The sequence below is a fragment of the Podarcis filfolensis genome (genome assembly GCF_964270895.1).
Source record: "Podarcis filfolensis genome assembly, chromosome: 3".
NCBI lineage: Eukaryota > Metazoa > Chordata > Lepidosauria > Squamata > Lacertidae > Podarcis > Podarcis filfolensis.
Window position 1 is genome coordinate 51,031,255 of NC_139606.1, and position 22,508 is coordinate 51,053,762.

The 22,508-nt window shown below is 40.2% G+C and overlaps 1 protein-coding gene across 3 annotated transcripts in view; it reads right to left on the bottom strand.

Moving 5' to 3' along the window:
* Window positions 1-21,903, bottom strand: part of SCML4 (Scm polycomb group protein like 4) — an 83,274-nt gene extending 61,371 nt beyond the window's left edge. For 2 of the 3 annotated variants that reach the window (XR_014546840.1, XM_083608407.1), the window contains exon 1: window positions 21,333-21,903. The gene's annotated coding sequence lies outside the window, so the exon portion shown is untranslated. Of the gene's footprint in view, window positions 1-9,499; window positions 9,573-21,332 lie in introns of all 3 variants that reach the window. The other variant, XM_083608406.1, reaches the window with a different exon arrangement.
* Window positions 21,904-22,508: the final 605 nt, after the last annotated feature.

Here is a 22,508-nt window from a genome sequence, read left to right on the forward strand (position 1 = left end):
GAAAAACACAAAAAATGCAGTATTTCATATGAGACAACAGGATAGATATGGATTATGGCTAATATGTGTACACCACTGCTCAAACCAGTGGCCAGTGTTTCTCTTCTCTTAATTTACGGTCTGCCTGAAGCATATGGTTAATATGTTTCTGCCCCCTTATGTAAAAGAAAAGAAAAGAAAAGAGGAACTCTAAGTAAAAAGGCAGAATGCATTAGCAGGGTTAAACCTTGCCCTGGAGAAATGGCTATATATTTATAATTATTTAAGTTTATTTCTGCAATTTATATAACTGCTTGATGTACAACAAAAACTCTCAGTGCAATAAAAATAAAAGTCAGTTAAAATCATGAAATCAAATTTAAGCAAGATGCTTGCTGGAATAAAAAAAATACATTAAAAATGTCTATAGTAGGTGAGCAGCTCTTCTATATAAAGATGCACAAACAGGAGAGGTCCTGACCAAGGAAACAACTGATTACATCTTGCTTACTTCAGGGCTGACAGCTGGGATAAATATCCCATCCAATGAACAGATGAGCTGACTTCAAGCACAGGCTACAGAGCCTGTCCTTTTCTGAGAGGAGTAAAACAGAAACCATTTACTTGTGATATCTGAGTACCCAAGATACTTACTTTTAATGAGATGACATTGAAATAAATGTGCTGCCCTGAACATTCCAAAGCGGAAACTCTTCGTTTAAACTTTAAGCTTAATTGATCCTGTGCCGTGAGAAATCTTATTGAAATCCGAGGGGTTTGTGCTGTTAAGCTCCTTTTCATGTACTCAATCAAGTGGCCGCGAGGACAAATGACTTTATTACTAATCAAAAAGGAAGATGTCTGTGTAATTTTACAAATTGCCCTGTTATGAGCGCCATTCTGCCATTCATTTTGCTCAAGAAGAGACTCTCCTGCTGAAACGGAATCAGATTTGCAAGTTACCATTTTAAGCAAGAGATGCCCTAAGAGCTTTTCTGCACTCCAATCTAAGATCAGCAAATCATAAACCTGTGCTTCTTGAATGAATGCCACAATGCTGCAGGATGGCTATTCAAGGAAACAATGGCCAATGATGACATCTGACGGTCGAAATCTACATGTTGAAACTTGGGTTTGGATAGAAATCCTAGTTCTGTCTGACATATTTAGCAGAAACATTTCAGATTCCAACATAAAAATTGATTTATGTCCTGGGCTTATACGGGGCATAGAATGGTAAAGCGTAAAGCAGATGTTCTGAGCCAGGATAGGAAGGAGAGTAGCGAGCTGGCTGGGCTGATGAGATTTCTTGTCCAAAACATCTGGCGGGCACCAAGTTGGCAATTGCTTCCATGGTGGTTTGACAGCGATTGACAGAGGGCTATCTGAAGAACAGCAGGGATGTGAAATACATTCTTAGAATGATGAAGAAGACAAAATAAAATGAAGATTCATTTAGCAGGAGGTTAACTACAAGGAAATAGCTCTCATATTTGTCAACAAAGTGACCCACTACCACATCTTGAGCTGTATCTTCATTTTATTTTGTCTTCATCACCTGCCGCAGAAGCTGTCTCCCTGCTCCCTTCAGTTCCTACAATGTACCTGTCCTGCACCATTCAAGTTAAAGGACAGGTTGCCACAAAAGTGAAGAGTGGATCAAATTCCAAGAACACAGCTTCCATCATGCTGATCCCCCAAAATGGGTTATAGGATTCACTGTCAGAATCATATTTATATGCAGTCATATTTATAACCCGAAATTGTTCGTTAAACCTCTCTTCTCCCTTTCTCCTCCCTCGTGCAGTTTATCATTCCCTCATGCAGCAAAGATTTCTTAGCTCTTTTATCACCCTCAAGAAGGTTGGAGGAAAGATTTTAATCAAATTCTCATACGTCATTCGGACACCCTCTCCAAAAATGAAAGAAAGGTGGAAGCCTGCAGAATCAGTGGCTTCGTGTGTCATCCGGATGAATTTTATACCATCCATTTTATTTGCATGATAGAATTCCTATTTATTTTTTAAATCCCTTATAGAGTATTTTTTATTGACTTCATGCGTCTCGATGTGCTACCTGGCTCTATAATGCCACACATTCACTTCACGCTCTGCCTTTCCGTCCAGTGGCAGCAGAATAGGCTGAATGCTACTAATGAATCTGAAACAAATAAGCAGTAATTTGGATTATCAAATGCTGCAGATGAACTACAAGGGATGATTGCCCTTCCCATGATGATATAGTATTTCCTTGTAAACTTCCTAGAGGTATTTGGTTGGCTTGTGAAGATTCTAGTCTAGTGCTGAACAAGCAATTAAACATTAAACCTAGATGTGGAGGCAGTACAACTCCAGTATGTGTGTCTGTGTGTGAAAGATAGCACATCCCTTGCCTGAAGGTGGGAAAATTAAGGGCTCCATCACTTCCTGGAGCCTGTGATCTGGGCTCTAAGACTTCCTGTTGCCGTAACCTGCTGTGAAGAGCCTGTGATATAAAGCGGGCAGGTAGACAAAGGCTTGAAACAAAGGTTGCTAGCCAGAGGGTAGGTAGATCAAGGTGGCTCTCAGCATGGTAAGGAAGAAATATTTTAAGCCTGAAAGAGGGGCAAACAAGAAAGCTGATACTCAAGAGCAAGATTCTTCTGAAAGTCTGGTAGGGAAAGGGACTGTTTAAGTTCAAGGTCTGCATTTTAATCTACTTTTGGTTTTTTGCTCTGTTGGGGAATTTGCTGGATTTCTCAATTATGTTTTCCTTAAAATTCTCTCTCTCTCTCTTTCTCATTTTAGTAAACTTTTTCTACTATTGTAAACACCCTTATGCCTAGAAGCCATAACCTTCTCTACTTTGCGAACTTCAGGCAGACCCCAGGAAAGTGGTTGTTGAATGATAAAGGACAGCCTGATAAGGCTCATCTTCCCCTTTACCTTGTAGCATCAAGTTCTTGGAAGAGGCAAGGTGGGCTGAACAGAAGGGCACACCCTGCATATCCAGGAGTGCCTTACCCTCAGCTAGCATGTGACCCAGGGTGGGTGGAAGGTGGCCATCGCTGAGGCAGAAGATCACTGGTGCAACTTTCAGATTCTACCTAGCCAGGTGCAGTCGGAGGACTGTACCCTGGAATTTGCTGCCACATTGCAAGAAACTTGGCACAGAATTATTGGATCGCATGGCATAGCTGATTGGGCAACAAACTGTCTTGAGCCAATGAGAGTAGAATCCCTGGATTTTTAGGCAAATTTGCATCCACATCAGAACAAAGTATAGATAGTCATATTGGTCTATAAAAATCTACAGTATAGCAATGTTTTTATTAGGAACAATCAGAAAACTTACTATTTCATGCTATTTTGCTTGGTCCCCTAGTAAAAGTATTGTCATACTGTGCATTCAGCATCAGAGTAATTAAAGGCCAGGATCTCAAAACCAATGATAAAGATGCCAAGGATTTGAGCATGACCAAATGTAATGTTTCCTTCGTTGAAAAGCAGGTCCCCATCCAACATCTGAATGTGGCTGTTTGCGAACTCAAGCACCAAAGCTCATTAGGTTCATGGAACTAGTTGCACAGTCCTTTGGATCCCAGTCATAGTTAGGCTGCAATCCTATGCACACTTTTCTGGGAGTGAGCCCCTTTGAAAATGTGATAGGAATTTTATGGTCTTAGATATATGGCAACGTTCATAACCACACGTACATAGATCAGCACAGGAAAGCCAACCTGGAACCATTTTGATTCCTAAACTGAGTAAATGTTTCTCTGCATGGTCAAAATGGAAAAGCCTCCCCATTGTCTCTTCCTTCACAAATCCTGTCTTAATCTGTGTTTGAATAAGGGTGTGAGCCTTATCATTACAAAAGACTGCCCAGACTCCCCAAGAAATCCAATCAAGTAACCTGCCAGACAGGAAATAAACAAAGCGACAGGAGAAAACAACATGCAAATGTTCTGTTTTAGACCGCCTTATCTGAGGGGTGGTCTTAGGTTACACCCCTTCTGTGATGAATGCATAATGTTTCTGGGGGTGGTCTTGATCTAGAGGAGGGGAATTTCAAAAGTCTTTATAAGCCCTTGCACAGCATTTTTGGGGGGTCCTCTTCCTCTCCTGCGTGTGAGGGGAGTACCCTGTTGCAACAGATCAATAAAGATCAAGCTTACTAGCTGCTTTGCTTCTCAATATTCTCTGGTTGGCCTCTGTTATTTTCTCCTACCAATAGGGAACCTATGTAAGGACTCTATATGGGCTCTTGGATACCCCATAAGGGAAAAGGGCATATTTTTATTTACCACAAAAACAATGAGAATTAATTCAGAGTAACACCTAGGATTGCAGTGTTAGTCTACATAAATGGTTTTCTCCAGAGATGACTTTGAAAAATTAATTTAAAATGCATACAAAGTTTAGATTTTGTACATTCTCTATGACAAATTTAAAGTCACCACAGCTCCTGTTGTAAAAAACAGATAGTGCCCATAGCTCTTCTTTTCACTTGGATCAAAACACTCTATCAGAATAACTGTTCTGTTACTGGACTTGGGGGGGGGGGAGGCATAGGCAATGCTTTTCTGAACTAGAAGGGAAGGAGCAGCAGTAGTTTGTTTTTTTTTTAATCTCATAAAGTTGAACCAGAAAACTTAATCAAACCCTGCTTGACCTTGAAAACAAGATTAAGTGTTTAATCTAATCTGGAAACACAATGCTCTGAAGAAACATTGCTGGAACTGGAGACACTTAAATCAACCTTTGATAAAATAGTAACCCAGAGGGCAGCTTCCTCTTCATTCTTTGTCTGACCAGTATAAGCTCTCTTGATTAGTTAGAAGCCTGACCACATACTGATCTGCTTGACAGAAAAATAAAATGGAGGTCGGGGGGAAACCACCATTCCATTTTGCTTTTCAATCTATGCAACATGTTTCGTTGCTCCCAGACCCAGGAATCAAGACACCTGTATTTAAATAAGAATTTAATTGAGTTGCTGATCTACAAAAAGTCCTTGGTTATCCACCCAACTCTTCATCTGTAAAAGTGGTACCTACTGAAGAATGCTTGGGTAACTTAACCCTGGTTCCAAGCCTTGATGAAAGCTGTACACTGCTCATAGCCAGCCAAACCTATCACTATCACTGTTATTTCTGTGTATATATAAGCACACACACACTGCCCTTCATCTGTAAATCTCAGGGCAGTTCACAACATTGATTCCCCACTCCCTCACCATAGTTTTGCCCTGTTGTAATTTTTTAATTTTCTCTTTAGAAGGCTCTTCCAGGTTAAGTTTAGAAACACCCTTGCCAACTGCTAATTCAGATCACAGAGAAAAAGGTTTCTACTTTAGGGAATTTCCCGGACACATCTGGAATACTGCAGCCGGAAGCAATATCCAGCTGGAAATCGCAAAAAAAAAAAAAGTCTGGGAAAACGCATGGCAACCCATGTCAGCAGTTATTGCGAATTTGCCAAAAAAAAAGCTCAACATGGCAACCATACCTACTTAGTCCTGAAACAACAAGCTGGACCCAGACTGCCATGATCTGGCAGGAAGGGTAGTTTACCATCCAACTGCTGGAAACGGGCAGGCAGACCTTAAAAGCCTCTCATTTTATTTAGATGCCACATTTTTTTATTAAAAAAAAAATCATGCTCAAAGCGGCTTACGACAGAAACTAGATGCATTTCAAACAAATATTAACAACATACCAAGAAACTGCATTCCAATATTACAAATATAACAAGAGCACTTAAACAACATGCAGCATTTGATAACAAAAACAACAAGGGGGCATCACAGTTCCACCTTGGTCCTAGAAACACTCCTCCCATGATGTTGCTCATGTGACTTCCCGTGTGACTTCTTATTGGATGCACGTCCAGTGCTGCATCTGCTTTTAAAGTAACACTTCTACATTTGGATGGCCATCTGTCACAGATGCTTTTGCTGAGATTCCTGCATTGCAGGGGGTTGGACTAGATGGCCCTTGGCATCCCTTCCAACTGTGCAATTCTATCTACAAATTTTGCCATAGGAGGCAAAAGGCTGCACTGCTGCCACCCCACCCTTCCAGTTGTGAACTACAGGCATCCAGAGTCTAGTATTTTATTTATAACTTGCACTTTCATAAAATATATCAAAGCATCTGAGGGAGGTGCTGGAAGTTTTAAGTAAGAAAAATGCAAAATAGTCACCCAAACTATCAGTGCAAAAAATCCACTTCTCTTTCCTTATGCTTTTCTCTATGTGCCAAAAACTCCCTTCCTATCCTTATGCCTTTCTGTATATGCCAAGAAAACATTCCCTCAATTTTTTGGACACTGCCCCTGTGAACTGGCACTTTGGTTAAGACCAGTGCTTTTTTTGGGGGGGACGCAGGGGTACGCATACCCCTAAACATTTTGTGAATCTAAGTTTGGCCTCATTGAGGGGCAGTATTTCAATATTAGTAGGAAAATGAGAGTATCCCTAAACATTTTTTTAGAAAAAAGCACTGGTTAAGACTGTACATATATATATATATCTATATAGGCAGCTATCACAGAAGGAAGAAGAAAGACCATTTAATTAGTGTCAGTAAAGCCAAGGGCAATGTGTTAGGGGCTGACCTAGCACAAGCACAGATCATGAAAGTGAGGCAGATGAGAAGCCACAAGTGCATTAGCAGTTACAGAATAATGTAATGAGAAAATGTTTATGGACTTGTGGAATGGTGCATAACTGCACTGGGAATTAATGTTTGCCATGGAAAGGAAGATGCACAATTCCACTCAAATTTGGTCCTTTTTCAGACATGCTGTGCCTTTGGCCATCTGTTTCAGGTCCTATTCCAGCCTAGATTTTATTTCTCCTGGTTTGCTGGGTAAGAAATATGCTTCCTATATGTACTGTTTATAATGGGCAGATGAAGATGGGCTTTCTGCCTTTAAAGCAACACAAGTTTTGAGGGGGGAAATCGTTTGGTTTTACAACTGCTTTCACAAACATGTTAGAATCTTCTTCATCCACCCTTTCACATGTAGCCTAGAAACTTCATGAGTTATACCTGGCCTTGCCTTATACATCAGAGCCACTTCTTTCCAGCCCATCAAAAGCCTATATTCCCCCTGCTCCACTTCTCTCCCAGATTCTATATGTACCCCCCTGTTTACATAAGCCAACAGAGTCCATAATAGCAAGGAGTGTGTGACCCTGCTCCTTGGTTTCAGACAGCAGAGGTTATGAATGTGTGATGCACACCTGAGGAAACCCTAACCCTTGGTTATTTGCAGGTATATTACTCTCCCTCAGCTTGTGGGTTTTTGCTCTCCCTTGCACACCTTCCCTGACTCAAGAAGCATTACTTGAAGACCTTTATGTTCATTGGATATGTGGGCATTCCACAGCGAATTATGTAATTCAATGAGTCCTGCATTTTAAAAAAACAAAAACCCCACTTCGAAACCTTCAGTCATATTCAGTATACTTTTATTGAGGGGAATGGCTCCATTAACATCACTGGGATAGGTCATTTTAGTCAGAAGGCAGCCATCATGATGAATTAAGATGTGTCCCATTGTGTGACTACTTAGTCCATAACTGACCTCTGCAGCTGAAGCACAACCTTTGCCCACGGTATGTAACTTGCCACCTGACCCCTACATCTTAGCATCATTCAGGAACATACTGGGGAGGTGGGGATTACAAGCTGCAATACTGAATGATGGCAAGGATGAAGGAAGGGCTCCTTAGAGCATACCTGAAACAAAGATTTGCCTTAATCTAAAACCTGAAAAATCTGAATGCAAACTTTGGGAAATGGCTCCTGCCCTCCTTCTTTCCTTCACCCTACAATTCAGCTAACATGATCTTACAATGCTCCACTGTTACGAAAAGAGAAAGGGTGCAACAGGAAGTGAGAGGTCAGGAGGAACCACTCAGAGTCCTCATTTAACTGCATTATTCTTGAAAAGCACAGTTGTGTCTGTCTCAGCTGGCATAAACCAGCGGGTGAACCCTACCTTTTTCAAGGTAGATTTATTACAATCCCATGTAGAATAGAGGCCCATATTTAAAAGCCTGAGATGTTCTCAAGCTAAAAATGAACTCATATAGAATTAAATGCTTACACTTTGGCAAATTACTGGCTAAGAATCTTATGAAAACAATTATGATTTTAGGAAGAACATAGAAACTGTGTTCTCCTGATATCTTCGATCCCTCTAGCTCAATGCTATCTAAACTGACAGGCAGTAGTTTCTCAGGGTTTCAGACGGGGGTCTTTCTTAGCCCGACCTGGAGGTAGGGAGGCCAGGTCCAAAAGAACACAGGGCTCCTCCACCAGACCAGTAACTTTTGGCTCATCTCCAAATTTGTCTTCTCCTTCTCTTCACTACAAGATCTCTGTAGTACTTGAGTTTGCTTTTCTCTTCCTCCCTCCCATCCTCCTTTTTTGTGTCTTGTCTTTTAGCCACATGTCAGGGACTATCTTCTGCGTAGGAGCCATCTCCTAGGGGCCCCTTAAAATATTTGAGGGGGCTGCCCCCACCCCAAGTTGATGGGCATTGCCATTCAAATGGTGTGTGTGCACCACGTCTTGTGATCAGTTATGCAGGGTGGAGCTTACCTGCCCCCCTCCCAATATTTTATTCAAGTTGGCACCCCTTATCTCCTGTCTGCTTTTGTAAGCTACTCTGGGAACCCCCCCCTTTTTGGCTGAAAGCAGGATAAAAATGCCACATGATGATGACAATGATGATGATAGAGAGTGAAGTTCACCAGGTGTGGCTTGTCAACTTGGAGATGGCTCCTTCTGCATGGAAAACATCTTACCTATCACTGAGCCACAGTCCTTTCCTAAACATATTGACTCTGGTGTTTCAATAGGAAAACTTGGGTGTAGTTCAAAAGGAAAAGATGGAAGATGGGCTAGATTAGTTTCAGTGTTCATTCAGAAAGAAACAGATAGCTTAATCAGGGAAGCATGAATTTTCACTGCTTGCGGTTTTGGTTTTCAATTCAAGCTGGTTACAAAATTAAATATTTAAAAAGGATATTTATTTGACTGCCTCAATTAGCTCTGTCAGGAACACACACTGTTTTACTCTGTCTGGATGACAGTGTACCAACAGTCATTTCTACATTTGCAGAAATGTCTGTCAGGCCCATGGTATTTCAGTGGGTCGGCTGTTAGTATTTGACCACTTCTACTGTGACCAACCTTGTAGTGCAGCCTGTTTCATAATTTACTGATGGCACAGAGTAGTTGTTGATAAGCCTTATTAGAATTTATTCATGCTTTTCAAGAACCAAAGCTAACTTTCACTTTGAAATTCTAAAAGTTCTGTGCTGGCATTCTTGCTACACAGGAAAATGCTGATGAAAACAATGGCTGCTGAAATGGCAATTATTTGCTGAGTTGTTCACAACCAGATGTGATGAGGACATCTCCAGTAGATGTTACCTACTGAGCACTTGATGAAACATCTGTGTGATGCGACATTTATTACACTGCTTACTGGTTGACTGTAAGGGCAAACTGGGTTCTTACCTTCATAAGGGCACAGCGCCTTCAGTATCCAACAGGCAGGAGTGCTTTGTTCAGCAGGCCAGCAAATCTGCTGCTGTTGAAACAAATAAGAGGACAGCACAATGCACATTTGATGCAAGAAGTATAGATTCCCTGGGAATCTTGCACTTCAGAACATCAAAATCTTGCAAACTCTCTCTCTCTCTCTCTCTCTCTCTCTCTCTCTCACACATATTATACAAATGATGAATTATGCAAAATGGTTTGATTTGTTTTTGTTTTAATTACCAGTGTATTTTTTTAAATAAAAAAACTTTTAGTCTCATATACCTCCTAGCACTATTCATACCAAATAAAGTAGAATAATAAACAGCATTTCTATTTCAGCTTGTCTGTTCCTTAATATAAGAGAAACATTTCTATGCCCTTTGGAAGCTGGCTGATGAATGATGAAAGAGGCATAAAGAGAATAGCACTGGATTTCAGAATTAAGTTACCAAAGCTAATAGTCAAATAAGAATCCATGTTGCATGGAAAAGATGGGCAGAGATGAGAGAAGCTGGGGTGAGTGAACCGTATGGATTTTTTGGCAATTGTTTTACTAGTTAAGATTAGGGATGTGAGATAAATCCAAGTCAGTTTACACTTAAAGGTGATCTTATCTAATTCACACTTTCCAGACTATCCATGAAGCATAGCCATAATTTGAAATTTGCACTTTCCCGAATCTTGGAGTGCAGTTCTCCAGCCAAATGTGTACAGAAATGCATTTAATAGGATAAACTGTGCATATATAGGAATATATTGGTGAAAACAACATACAAAAACAGATTATATTAGGGAAAATTGCTTTTGCAAAAATGCATCCATTAGGAGAGATTTGCACTAAAATGCTGAAGTTTCATGAGGACTTTTTTTTAAATCCTGAAATGATGTGGAAATATGAAGAACCAAGCATAAGACTGGAAAAATAAGAAACAGAGAAAAATCAAAATAGACATGTTTGCCCAGTTAAGAATGAGAAAATCTCCTCCCTTTGCAATAATAAATATGAGAGGATAACAAATGTGAATTATCTTTTCCGAATGCTCTGGCAAATAAGTAGAGTCTTTTAAAAATGAAACAAGGATTAAAGGCCTGACATACTGATGTTAATTGAAGCACTGCTGAACGGACGTGCTTTTTAGCAGTGACAAATAATTTAGTCTTCTTGCTGGCTCCATACAGCTTGTTGGCTCCGTATGACTCTTCTAACTATGTATAAATTACTGGCTAAAGCTACAGAGTTCTATATCCCCCCCTCCCATTTTGCAATAGTCTTCAAATTGAGCAGCTTTGGCTAACGAGGAATCATGTATGGCACCCACAGAAGGCAAATTTAATATAGGCACTCTGAATACCTGCCTTTGCACAAATGTTACTGTCTGTACTATTCGTGTCAATAATAATAAAAGGCTAATTCTAAAACACCTGTTAAAAACCCTGTTGACACTAATTCCATGTCCAGCTGCTTGCTCACTGCAAGCACAACTTCATCCTAAGCCTTCTGGGGGGGGGGACGACAGAAAAGGAACTGCTCTCTAGCAGGTCTTTCTCAGATGGTGGAAACTGGGCTAGCTTCATTTAAATTAAGCCTACTTGTGCCATGCATGAATTGGATCCCAGCTGAGGACCAGTTTACTGCACGTGTTTGGTATAGCTATTCAATGGACAAGGTGCCTAGAAGATAAATTACCTGAGAAGAAGCTGCAGGGAATAGAAAGACTGACTTTGAGGAACAATGTTTAAGGCTGCAGTCCAGTGTATGCTTACTTGAGGTAATACTCTCCTCAATTAATTCCAGTTCAAGAGCCAACTTTGCCTCTGCCTTGCCCAACCCTCTCTGCCTCCTGGTAAGTAGCAATGACTTATTTGACTGGCCTAGTCTACATATGCAGCAGAATTAGGTGGGTATGAAGTGATAGGTTGATCAGTCTTACCTCAGGTTGTAAGTGAACAATCACATTTTAAAAAAAAATGTTTCCTTGGCAAAAAGAAAGAAAATGGAAAGAGAGCAGAGAAGGGAGTACAGCAGTTATAGTGGAACAATTCTTCCTGATGACCTAAAATTTACCTGTAAGGAGTTTTTTTTGGGGGGGGGATGCCACAGTTGGGAACATTCAAAAGTTTCACATGCACACACAGAGAGACACACATCACCTGCAGCCTGAAATGGCATAGTTCCCTTCACCACCATAAGGGGAAAGCCAAGCCCCAAATTTCATAAAAACATAGCAGAAGAGAAGCAGTATGTCTTTCATTATCCTTAACACAATAAGGCATTAACTTACCTGTCTGTAATCTATTTTTAAACCTTCTATGCCTACAAGAGATCCATGTTGAAACACACCAATGTGAGGAAACCAATTATCCACCAATACTGGCTGCGCTGCTAAAGAAAATGATGCCTTTTGAAATACTATTTTTGCTAATGTAGGTGGACAATAAAAAGGAGAGCAAACTCTCAGGAATCAGCAGGAGTTTGAAATGTAGACAATTTGCTTTAATAGCAGTGTCCTCTTGGGGATATGTTCGAAGATCTCTGATCCTCCTGTCATTGATGTCTAGGAAGCATTTCCTATGGAAATTGAATTTTTAAAAAAGACCAAGCCCAATGGGGGAAATGTTGGACTAGATGTAAACCTGTGACAAACTCCACAGCTTTGATTATACAGAGACCGCTGGAATTTTGGAAATGTGGTTCTTTCATTGTGCCAGCCATGCACTCCAAAACAGACCCCCCCAAAAAAAAAATACTAAGGGACACCCAGTTTTCCTTTATATCATCCTATAGGGTCACACTCAAACTCTGAATTCAATAACCAGAGCAAAATCTCTCTGCAAAACATTTTCTCTCCAGTATAGCTGACACCCAGTTAGTAAACAGGCATAGGACTGAGCTGTAAGTCCTACAGATGTCAGTGGTTCTTTCTTCCAATTGTGCATAGGACTGTAGCCTTAGGAAGGAGCACCAATTGAGCCCGTGTTCAATTCAGTGGACTTGTAAATGAGTTAAAATGAAGGGTAAAATTTTCACTATACACAGCGAGCTGTTCAAAGGCTATTTAAGCTCGTTTGGCATAGCAGTGCAAGAAAGTGGTGCACAGCATTCTCAAGGACGTTTTCAAGGTCACAGAGCAACGCAGAAGCAGCCTTAAGGTTAGCATCCTTACCCATTGCTTCATTACCTGTCCAAGGTCTTGCCTATTACACAACACAGCCCTGCCTTTCTGGGGATAGTGCTGAGGTTTGGTTTTGCCTCAAAAGAGTAGCGTGGCAATTAATACATTCCTGTCACTTTGAAAAGACATTGGGTTAACTCAGATGCAATCAAACTTACTGCCAAAGGGGAAAACAAATAAGGTAAACACCAAAGCCACTTGCTACAAATACATGACAAACCCTATCGAGCATGAGATTTCTCCTGAAACAACCATTTGCAATTGCCTTTATGAGAGGGGAAGGGAAGGGTCTCTGAACGCAGCATGGAAGCTTGGATTGACAAACCAACTTTTTGCACATCCATCAACTGGCTGATTCATGAAGCATTTCTGACTAGAAGGGACCACACAATGGTTCTTGCGATCACGCTGAAAGTTGCGAGAAATCAAATTTAATTTGCATTACAATGCACCATTTTAAAAATTGCATTACAAAGTAGTCCTCTCACAGGACTCCCGTGACTTCCTTTCCACTTATTTGAAAAGCAGACAGCAGACAGTGAATTTAAGCAGAATTTAAGAGGCACCACATTCATTTTTATCCTAAAATGAAGCCAGGACTCATGAAGTAAACACAAACTAGGGGGGGGGAGTCAATATTGTGCAGACATCATAAAATTACTGCAATCCCACAAATTGTAAAACTGGCATTTTGTACAGGAAGGAGAATACATGTGTAACATTTTTTTAGGGTAATGGTACTGAGTTTAAAGCACTATATTCAGTCCAAACGTACTTTTCTTCTCTAGGGTTGAGCTTTTGCAGGGAGTATCAGCTTTGCAAGTGAGAATCAGAAACGGTGTAGGATTCCAATTGCCTGCATTCCTGTGTCATAACAAAAAACTGTTCTATTCTTTTTTTTAAAAAAAGTTTCCTTTTAAAAAATTAATAAGGCAATGAATGAACAGATAAAATATGAATATTTCAGCAGCGGTTTAACATTTTAAGAAGGTAGACAGTTCATCTGAAGCATGATAATGAATGTTTGTCACTGCAAAGCCATGAGGAACCATACTTATCCCACAGCTAAAGGATATGCAGTGATCTGTTTTTTATATTGTGTTTACATCACCCTAATAGGGTAAAATAATGACATAAAGTACCAAGACTGGATTACTGCAATGTGTTCTGTGTGAGACTTCCCTTGTGCTTGATCTGGAAGCTGCCCTGGTTGCCAATTTGCTACTGGACCAAGTTCAAGGTGCTGCTACTAGTATATAAAGCCTTCAACAACTTGGGACCAGTACCTGTTAGACAGATCACCTTACTCCAAATATGCCCACTATGCCGCTTTGATCTGCAGAACTGGCACTGCTACACTACAGGTATTATATATTACCCATTCTGCATTTGTAAGAAATCGATCTTTCAGTGTGATAGCACCAAACTTTGGAACTCCCTATTGACATTAGGCAGGTGCCTTTGCTGTACTCTTCTCAGAGCCTGCTAAAAACCCCTTTTAAAAAAGCCTGCTGAAACATGTAGAATGTTTGTGTGTGTTTTAATTTGTTTGTTAGCGTGCACCTTGGTGTGAACCTCCCCATGGCAATTCCTACTGGTTGCCCAGCAGGCAGGCTGGGTGGAATCCCAGTGCAGGATGTGGGCTGCCTAGAATAAGGTTACCAGATTTTTCCAATGAATCCGGGGACACTTTTCAGCTTCCTACTAAATAGATGGATTTTGTCAGGGGACTGATTTGTAAATCCGGGATTGTCCCCAGGAAACAGCGAAATCTGGTAACCTTAGCCTAGAAGCAAGAGAGAGGATCCTTGCCTTTATGCAAGATCAAACCCAATGATCCTGTACCCAATGAAGTTTTGGCCTCGTTTATCTTGTACATGGTTCTAGTCTGCTTCCCGCACTTCTGCCTCTCTGCGCACAGCTATATTTTTGGTGCACAGACTTACATATTCAGATGGGAGAGTCAGGATTGTGGCAAGTTTTCTTCCCTTACATTAAAGGATGAATGTGCCAAACAATGAAATGATTTCACAATTTTCAGGAGAAGGTTTCAATTGAAAGCAAGAAAGGAGAAAATGTATTATTTAATTTCAAGAGTTAATTGACTGGCTGAAAGAATCGCATTTGACTTCAGAAGCCCTTGAATCAGAGACTCAATAAAACAAATATTTGCCTCCATGATGGCCCAGCTTCCCGAATTCATGCAGTTATTTTCTGTTAGTGTTAAGGGGCCTTGAAAATATCAATCCTAGACACGTTACTGATGAACTAGGCCCATTGTGAAGTATTTTGTAATGCTACACTTAGCTATGCCGCTAACTTAATATGCAAATAAATTCAAGTATTTACTGAGCCATGAGAGAGCTACTAGGCACATCTCTCATCGTCATTGATAGGGAAAATAGATGGAGGCTACCAAATGGAATCGGGAGATAAGATATATGCAAAATATTTCTCTGTTGCAAAGGCAAAGTGCACAGCTGCAGCAACATTAAGGATAAATAGATTTTTTTTTTCATGATAGTCTCTTATGAACATATTTTTCTCTCTGTGTGTAAGCAGTTATAAGCTGTGCCATTTTCAGATCATAGAGCCACTTGTACAGCAAATCTCTCTTCACTGGGCTGGACAACATCCCCGCCCAGCTCCTGAGGTTTCAGAGCACTGCTCTAGAATCTCAGGGCTCATCCAAACTTCTGCTTGTCCCATGCCTAGAAAACGTGGAGCTCAGTGGTTTTCCCCTTGTCCCATTCATTTCCCAAGAAAAACCCACTCTTTTGTGCAAAATCAGAGCAGACCTCAATCTAGAGCAACCCCAAATTTCCATTGGCTTCGATTGAGTGCTAAAGAGCAGTTTTTCCTGAGAGGAAACAGTGGGACAAGAGGAATGGTGGATAAGCCCTTAGTTCAAGTTGCCTCTGCAGCAAAACATGGTAGTGTGGAATGCCTCTGCTCAGGGTCCAGCTCAAACACCATGCCATTATTATTATTATTATTATTATTATTATTATTATTATTATTATTATATTTATACCCTGCCCATCTGGCTGGGCACCCCAGCCTTCTTCCAGGATATGCCATAGATAGATCTGAGCATTTCCATCAAATAGACAGCAGAAGATTCTAGTTCCACACCCCACAAGTGAACTAGAAGCCACTAAAAGGCAGCCATCTTCTGATGCTTCAGATGCAAATTGTGCATAGAAACTATTTTCAAAAAATCAGAAAATTAATTACAGACCTGGAGATAATGTGATGACTTGCATTCTGTTACTAGTACAGTATAGTCACAGAAGCTTGCTGCATATCCTGTATGCTTTTCCTGTAATAAAGATCTGTCAATCATCTTTCACGAAACAATGAATGTAGCAATAGCTAATCTTTTTAAAGTTCCTTCACAATCTCTGGTTACCTAGGCGATACCTGTGATTAGAAGATTCCTCACAACATTAGCATTTTCCAATACTCAAAGTCCACTTGAAGCACACTGCTATAGACTTGACTATTTCTCTCTCAAATAGCATTTCTCCTCAGGGAAATTCCCACAGATGGTGCTGGGAAATGGCAACGTCTTATATATTTTATAAGAACCTATGGGATTTAATAGAGAAATCCAATCCTGGTATACCATGCATATGTATATCATATTCTATATACTAAGAATTATCTCTCAAGTTCTGTAGGAGGTGCCTTGCTATCATTTTAAATCTTAAGTTCCGCTTCAAATTTGGTATTTCAAAGGGTGATTCTCTCACCTTTGTTTAGCAACCTTTTGACTCATTCTCATTGTCCAAATACAATCTTATCCACCTGCCTACAGAAAAGCAGGGGGGCAAGTTACCTATATCGGCAGTTGCTTCACAAACAGCAAAACTGGGGTGAAAAACTAAAAGTTCATACTCACACACCCTTAATTACCTCAAGTTTTAAGTCTCAATTTACTGAAATCTGTAAGGGTTTGATTGATCCGCACGCACATTTATCTTATTTCTTTCCCCTGTACGGTTCTGTATTCTCACAAAATTACACACCAAACCATCTCATTCTGGATGACCGAGATATTTGTATCTTCAGAGTATTTTCTACATACGCAGAAAAATCTGTTTTAAAATGTTTTAAATGGGGAGGTGAACAAATCACCGTTTCACTTAACAGCATATTAATACACCTATATATTAACAGCAACTTATTTCAAACATTCGTGCCATTTGGGCAAGGAAGTAAATAGATATTTTCTCTTTATTCCCATCTTTTGGAGCATAAAGAGGAGATATTGCAAAATGAATAACAGGATTTTTAAAAGACCCGTTTAACAAGAATACACCTATATTTGTACCTGATTATTGTTTTTAATTATGGTTGTTAGACATTCTAGAAGTCTTTAGTCTGAAGAGCAAAATATACATTTATGTATAAATAATATACACACTAGTTATTCTGTTCTGCTGAGACACATATGAATGTTTGGCTACATATCCCTTCTGGTCACTAAATTATACTAAACATCAGCTCAGCAGATATCAGGTCAGCAACTAGATTTTTTCTGGACGGCCACTCTGAGAAGGGAGTGAGTAGCAGACATGGACTACCACCACCCCTCTCCAAAGGGCTGGCTTCCAAGGCCTAATGTCCCTGGTGCCTCTCTGGGTTTGTGAGGTATTCCTCCTGGCCCAGGGGCTTCTGATCTCTGAAACCTACTGCTATGCAAATTTACTCTGCACCTTTCAAGTAGCCCTGTTTCAAGGCTACTTCATCTTGGCAAAATTAACTGCTTGAGAATGAAGACTGAGAAGCTCCTTGAAGCCTGGTGTGAGCTGCTGAGACTGCTGTATATTGCAGCTCAACCCAAATTTAGCATTTCACCACTCAGCCTACAGAGCAGTCCTTTCTATCTCTTAAGCTGTAACTAAGTGATGCAGAAGACATTCTATACGCCATATACATGTTAAGGAAGGAAGAGTAAAGCTTTGAGATATTGGACTGAATTGCACAACACTATAGTTTTCCAGTACACATCTGTGTGACTATATAAATCAGATATTGGGTGATATCCAACAGTAGTCATAGGGTAGATCCACTGAAATCAATGGAGTTAAATGACTTAAGTTCATTGATTTGAACAAATGTACTCTGAATATGACTAAGTTGGATATCAGCCATCGTGGCTAGTATAATGGAGAGAATGCTTAGTGTGACTTAGATACTAAGGATTTTATTCAGATTCCTGTCAGGTATATGTTTCTTGTCTTTGAGGAAAACTGCTATAAATAACAAAATGAAAAATAACTTTAAAAAATTAAAACAGGCACATTCTCTCAGCAATCCTTATACCCTCTTTGTGAGTAATGGCAGTATTATTATCCCCACAAACTACATATTTGGGAGGAGGGCAGAGCAGACTGAGGAGTGGCTTGCCAAAGAGTCCTAAATTGATAGCAAACATGATATTTGACTACACTGTGTACATACTATACCTTTAAAGCACATTCAAACCATGTTCCTTCCCTCAAAGAATTCTGGGCACTGTAGTTTAGCCCTCACAGAGTTAAAGTTCACAGCAACCTTTAACAAACTACAGTGCCCAGAGGTTTTTTTAGGCAAAGAATGTGTTTCAAATGTGCTTTAAGAGTATACTGTGTATACAGTCCATGTCTCTTAGCCACTATGTGACAATTGTTCTTACTATTAGCCTAAAAGATACAAGCATTTTAAATGTGGGCTCAAGCTTGCAGGGTCTGTTCTCTGTTTTATATATTTTTAAAAAAAAACAACAAACAAACAAACATAAAAATCCTGAAATATTTAAACACCATGGCATGTTGTCATGGGTCTATTCCTGTTGTAACCTTGCTTTTCCAATTGCTTTAAGCAACAAAATAAAACAAAAATCCCAATTTCATAAGACAAAAGAAGGGACATTGCAAACATAAGAAAACTCCTGCTAGATCAGTCCAAAAATCTATCTGTTTCACCATCTTCCACCCTGCAGTGGCCAAGCAGGTACTAAGATGTGAAGGCAACAGTCCTATCTTGTCTCTGGAATCTAATACTAATAATCAGAGCTACTGCATCCAAACATGGAGGTTTCATTGAGCTATCATAGCTAACTGCTGTTAATAGACCTATGTTCCATGTGTTTGTCTAACCCCCTTTAAATCTACTTTGGATGGGGGGGGACTTTAGTACCATTTTATGGTTTTACCAATGCAACCTGATATTAATTTATGGATAAGCAAAATGAGTGCTGCATAGTTGAAAATATGCAGGGGGGAGAGAGAGATGCAGGTTTTATATCCTCATAGTGTCTTTCTAGTACTGTACTGGATCCAAAACTTTGAGTGGATAGTGAAAAATGTAACTGAACAATGCAGGCTGCAGGCAAGCAAAAGGGTGGGGTGTCACTGTCTGTATTTTCCTTATGCCAGCTCAAAATAGTATCATTGCTAGGGTTGCAAAGGGAGGGGAATTTGTATGAAAGCAGAAAGGATGCTATGCCACCTCACTTTCAAATAACTGTTCTCTATTTGGGGACAGTAAAGAAGGAGTAAGGGTCAAAATTAACTGGGGACAATCCCCAGGTAGAGGTATCAGTTAAGCTGTCTTGGTAAGTGCCTGAGGGGGTGGGATATCACTTATTGGTTGTGTGGTCACCTTTTGTTCATTCACAGTATAAACTGTTGCTGAAGGCTGTTCAAACTCACATATCAGCTTGTAGTATTAATTCCGTTCCCCATGGCATTCACCTGTGTATTACAAAGCATTCTGGTTACAAATGCTTCAAACAGGTCTCTGAAGACGCAAAGATATCAAATCTATCCAGCTGCCACATTTGTACGAGCCTGTGTGTCAGGATTGATTCCGACAAGAGATTAGACTCAAATTTTTGATCTAGCCCAGGAATTTTTGATCAAGCCCAGGACATAGTCTCATTCTTTTTCTCCAGGAGTGGAAATCTAACCACTCTTGACAAAATTGTATAGAGAAAACAACCACTGTAAGACAATTCTTTGAAACATACACATGGGAGTGAATAAGCAAGAAATATATTGAACCTAATATTGCCAAAAGATCTCTAAAAGCAGGTATTTTAAAGGTCAGCAAATCCTCTGCTGGAGGAATATGCTACTAAAACATTTTCTGCCTGGTCCACAGATAGGTAATTTCAGTGCAGAAGCACAGAATTTATTGGACATAAACTCAACCTGTATCCAACTTCTCAAGCTCTGTTGGCTTCAGGATCAGAGCCACCAATTCACATCAGCATCAGATTTGTTCCTAAAGACTTGTCCTAAACTCAAGATAGTAATGACTGAATCTCTGAGAAAGCTGCAAGCCATTCAGTCCAGCTAAATCCTCTGATTTTCAGGTTGCAGCTCTATATATGCACAGAACAAACACTCGGCATTTTCTACTCATTCACTCCTGTTGTGTCTGCTTCCCCCCACCCCCCAACCTCTATTTTTCTGTGGAGCCAGCCTTAGAAGCCCAGAGCATATAATATTTTAATTTTATTTTTAAAAGCACCCACCCATCAAGAGGCTGCTTGACCACAAATCTGCAGGCATTTTGTTTAAAAATAAAATTTGAATTTCAGGAACATGTTACACATGAGCAGGAAACTCCATATTATTCCTCCTTAATGAGATGAACCTATTCACTGAAAGCCCATTCATGGACTCGTATTTACAAATGGGGGTGGGGTGGGGGGAGAGAAGCAACTTTCAGAGATGCTCATTGTTCAATTACTCACTGATAATCCCCTTGGTCTAAGGTGGAAGGTAATTACGTTAGGGGCATCGGAGAGGCTTTTTCATGCAACAGATGCATTTCCCCTGACTCAGACGAAGACTCTTTTTGTTTCTGGGTGTTCCACTCAATAGTCATCAAATACACATTTCCATATACATTTTAAAACATGTAAAATAATATAGTGCAGGTATACACAGCCAAAGCTAAAAAAAATGGTATTCTCTGTAAGTTCTATGTTTTACACTCTCCAAGTTAAAATCATCATGCTTAAAATATATACAGGGCTTCCTGTGAATTTCATTAAGGGTACATCAGCATAAATATTCAGGTATAAATAGATCAGTTTTGGACAGAATGTTTAAAGGGATTCATAGCCGTAACAGCAAAATCTAGGCTATAACCACACTGTTTATATTCTGGTATAAGCAGTTTTCAAAACACACACACACACCCCTTTACTTGTCAGAAATGGGGAAAGTCCACTTTGACAAACATATGAAAAACCTTCAAGCCATTCATTTATCATCAAAACCACAGAATTAACTACACACAGAGAGAGACTTTGTTTGATACTGAAAAAACAAAACATGCAGAAGGCTTTAATAGGATGCCTTTCCATACGGAACTGTTCCAAAGACAGTACTGATAATTAGCATTAAGGTGGTTAAACTTAAGGCTTGAGTGTTCCCTGAAATTGTACACCAGGATATGTGCATATGCATACATGTATGAATCACATTAAAAAGGCTGTAGAAATATTGAAGTCGATAGCATGCCATGCCGATATAATGACAGCTGATTTTTTAATAAGGGGATGACCCAGCAGCAGCAGCAACAAAGCACAGGGAAAACAACCACCACAACAACAACCCCCCTCCCCTTACCTATTGCTTATGTTTTAATGATGGATCAGCTTCTTTACAGACACCAGATATTTTGGCCCAGAGAGTAGAGGACTTGGAGCACGTGCACGCAGACCGTTCCACAAGCCATTTTCCCCCTGTCCGTTAGCACACCGTACATCCCCAGCAGCTCCGCTCTCCAGCTGCAAACATCTCATTAGACTAATGCATTCAGCACAGGCAGAAAACTCGATTTACCATAGCTACAGCAATGAATTTCCATTACGATGACAGCTTCAACCACATCATGTCCGGAAAACCAGCCAACCACTGCCTTTTAAAGAACACACACACACACATTTTACAAGCAGAAAATGAGGCCTGTGTGTGTGTGTGTGTGTGTGTGTGTGTGTGTGTGTGGTGCGGTGCTGTGCTGTGCTGTGCTGTGTTTTCTTCCGCTCGCTGCAGCTAAACTAAAGAGGGAGGGATGTGTCACGTTATAGAAAGTCTGCATAAATAGGTAAAAAGCATATGTACTTTTAAAATAATGTCCCTTACAGTAACAGGAATTCTTTGACAATGATTACAGTGGGTGTTAGGAACCTCTCTCTCTCAATCTTTCTCTCTCTCTCTTTCTCTCTCTCTCTCTCTTTTTAAAACTATCCCTCCTTTGTTGCCATAGTAACCAGACTGTATCATCATCTCTTTGTCCCAGTCATGCAGCAACGTGGCCCAGTATTGCGCTTTAGACGACATCAGCGACATGAAGGATCTGTCGTTTGTTCAACTGGCGATAACGACAGCAGGAGGCTGTGGCTTTTGACACAACAAATGTTTTCCCCAGTTAATGGCACTGTTTATGCAGGCTAGCCATTTTATGTACTAACGCTTGTGCTCCCGATCTAGGGCATATCAGGTGCGTACAATGCAACAGTGATGGGCACAAAACGCTATCTACAAAAGTTGGTTAAAATAGCAGGCGAGGATGGGCAGGATGGAGCCCAGGGAAGTTGCTCCCCTTTCCATCTTCATCACAGTCTCTCTCAGTGAGGAGGAGATCTTATCTTCATTCACCTTCCATGGCATAGAACAGGCCGGTAGCATTTGAGGAAAACTTCCTGCAAATAAAATTAAACAACAATCATCCTTCCATGTACCGCTGTGATGTCTGCGATTAGATTAGTTTTTATTGTGGCTTTAAAAAAGAAAAGAGTGTGA